The sequence below is a fragment of the Myotis brandtii genome, unplaced genomic scaffold (genome assembly GCF_000412655.1).
Source record: "Myotis brandtii unplaced genomic scaffold, ASM41265v1 scaffold2177, whole genome shotgun sequence".
NCBI lineage: Eukaryota > Metazoa > Chordata > Mammalia > Chiroptera > Vespertilionidae > Myotis > Myotis brandtii.
The window spans coordinates 300-3691 of NW_005358163.1; the positions used below are offsets into that span (position 1 = coordinate 300).

At 47.2% G+C, this 3392-nt stretch overlaps 1 non-coding gene across 1 annotated transcript; it reads right to left on the reverse strand.

The window, feature by feature from the left end:
* Positions 1-2045: 2045 nt before the first annotated feature.
* Positions 2046-2381, reverse strand: LOC102240728. The gene has a single exon (XR_001362063.1). It is a non-coding gene; the product is annotated as a T-cell leukemia/lymphoma protein 1A (transcript).
* Positions 2382-3392: the final 1011 nt, after the last annotated feature.

The window sequence follows — 3392 nt, forward strand, 5'->3', positions numbered from 1 at the left end:
CTGAATGTCTTGTTTCTGGTGGTCAATGCATGTCATAGTGAGCAGTTGAGCAACCTTAGTATATCATTTGCATATTATGTTTTGATTGGTTGAATAGATGACCGGTCGACTGGACACTTAGCATATTAGGCTTTTATTATATAGGATTGATTTCATACAGGAAGGGAGCGAGAAGCATCATTGATGAGAGAGAATCATACATAGGGTGCCTCCTGCACGCCCCCTACTGCGGATCGAGCCCACAGCCAGAGCATGTGCCCTCGACCAGAATTGATTTTTGGACCTTCCAGAGTCCACAGTCCAACCCTCTATCCACTGAGCCAAACAAGTTAGGGCTCATTGGTTAATTCTTGTCTGTGCCCTGACCAGGAATTGAACACTCACCTCCGGGTTCATAAGTCGTCCCTCAACCACTGAGAAACACCAGCTTGGCAAACCGGTTAGGGCCTGCAATAGAATTTAATCAGCAGTCAGTGATCTCTTTAATGCAACCATGGATGACCTGAAATTGACTTTTGGGGCTCCCTCCAGCTCGCTCGCCAGCTGCCTCTCTCTGGTGCAATGCTTGATGAATTTTATGATCACTGGGCTTTGTTTGGGGCAATTTGGTGCTAAAAAAAATTAAAAACCAAACTCATCCCGAGCTAGATGATAAAGCCACAGACAGATCTGGTTCTAGCCTTCAGGAGACATCCCCTGGCATCCTTCATAATTCCTCAAAGGAAAGAGATGATCAACATAAAACACCTGTAATCCCCCAATCATTCCTTCTATTTTGGAGAAGATAGTCTTGGTTGACGAACCTCAGGAGATCAAATAATGAGTACGCTGGTCATTGAAATGAAAACTCTTTCCAGTGATGTCTTCGAGCATTGTCTACCGGGGCTGGGCTAATATTTTCAAGCTTAAGGTCTTTTTCTTTGTCTTTCTCTGTTTAATATATTTTTACTAGAGGCCTGGTGGACGAATTCATGCACTAGTTTGGTGCCTCGGCCGGGCCTGGGGGGATGGGCTGATACTGGCTCTCTGACATCTCCGGAGGGGTCCCAGATTACGAGAGGGCACAGGCCAGCCCAAGGGACCCCGCCAGTTCACAATCGGGGCCGGGGTGGGATGTGGGAGGTTGAGCAGCTGGGTGGAGACCTTAGGAGGGCTCCAGTGCATGTCCCGCCCATCTCACTCAGTCCCGATCAGCCAGACCCCACAGCAAGCAGACCTACCAGTCTGAATGTCTTGTTTCTGGTGGTCAATGCATGTCATAGTGAGCAGTTGAGCAACCTTAGTATATCATTTGCATATTATGTTTTGATTGGTTGAATAGATGACCGGTCGACTGGACACTTAGCATATTAGGCTTTTATTATATAGGATTGATTTCATACAGGAAGGGAGCGAGAAGCATCATTGATGAGAGAGAATCATACATAGGGTGCCTCCTGCACGCCCCCTACTGCGGATCGAGCCCACAGCCAGAGCATGTGCCCTCGACCAGAATTGATTTTTGGACCTTCCAGAGTCCACAGTCCAACCCTCTATCCACTGAGCCAAACAAGTTAGGGCTCATTGGTTAATTCTTGTCTGTGCCCTGACCAGGAATTGAACACTCACCTCCGGGTTCATAAGTCGTCCCTCAACCACTGAGAAACACCAGCTTGGTTCAAAATGCTTTTATTGATTTGAGAGAGAGGGAGAGAGATAGAGAGAGACAGCGAGACAAACAGACAGAGAGAGAGAGAAAGAAGAAAGTAGGAGGAGACGAAGAAGAAGAAGAAGAAGAAGAAGAAGAAGAAGAAGAAGAAGAAGAACAACAACAACAACAACAACAACAACACCAAGAAGAAGAAGAAGAAGAAGAAGAAGAAGAAGAAGAAGAACAGAGAGAGAGAGAGAGAGAGAGAGAGAGATCAATGTGCCCTCCCACCCAGGGGGTGGCAGATAGAACAACAGAGCTTAGTAAAAAGATGAACAGAACTATACAAGTCCCACCGGCGGGCCAGCAGGACTCGGGCTCAGATTGACAAGAGCCAGGGACCCCATCACGTGTCCTACAAGTCTTCCATCAACTGAAGGACCATTTCCTCCACGCCATTCTCCTTGATGTGGTGCACGATGCGCCAGAACCGGCACCTGCAGTCCTGGTACTTGCTGCCAAGATGGAGCGTCCACATCGAAGGCATGGCGCACAAGGTCAGCGGGCTGGTGGTGAGTGCGATATGCCCACTGGGGGTGTCTTCCTGGCGCAACCGTACTTGCAGGACACCTTCTATCTCCATGACGAGGGGCAACCATGTGCGATCATTCTCGTCCTCATACACCCAGGGCCAACGCCTCAGGTAGACGGGGTGCGAGGTGAGGTGCACCTTCGAAGGGAGCTCGGCCATGACCCCTCCGTGTTCCAAGGTGCAAAAGCCACAGCTTCTCAGAGACTCTTGTTACTTCGGTCCTGGTATCAAAAAACAGGGGATGGGGTATAAATATGTATTTTACCTTGGCTTTTTTATTTATGGTTTTTACGGTTGTGTTTGTGGTTGCCTTTGGTTGATTTTGCAAATTTATAAATCTCAACTTTTCTTTCTTTTTAGCTTTAGATCTCTCTTCTCGAACAAACTGTATAAAACCGACTTAATGTATGACTCTATGAAGGTAACATGGTCCTATGTAATTTTAAAAACATTTTTTACATGACAGTTGACATAGAACATTAGGTTCATTTCAGGGGTGCACCCCAATGATTACACATTATATAGTGGACTAAGAAATCATGCAATTAATCTCATACCCATTTGACACCATAACAGTTATAATATTACTAGAGGCTCAGTGCACAAAATTTATGCACTCAGGGCGGTCCCTCAGCCAATCCTGCAGCCTCTCCCAGTCCAGGACTCCTTGAGGGATCTCCAACTGATGGTTTAAAACCGCTTTAGTGCTGCTGTGGAGGCTCCCACCACCTCCCTGTGGTCCGCAGCTCTGAGCATGGCCTTTGGCTGAGCGGCGCTCCCCCTGTGGGAGTGCTTTGGGAGCGCATCACCACCGGTGGACAGCTCCTGCCATGAGCATCTGCCCCTGGTGGTCAATGTGTGTCATAGTGACCAGTTGTTCTGCCATTTGGTCGATTTGCTTATTTGCCTTTTATTATATAGGATTGCATTGACTCAATCCTTTACTTTACTGTGCCATGACTATTCTTTCATTTTTTTTAATATGGTTTTACTGATTTCAGGAAGGAAGGGAGAGGGAGAGAAAGAGAAAGATCAATGATGACAGAGAATCACGGATTGGTTGCCTCCTGCATGCCCCCTACTGGGGATCAAGACTGTAACCCAGTCCCTAGGCATGTGCCCTGACAGGGAATCTAATGGTCATCTCCTGGTTCCTAGGTTTAAGCTAAA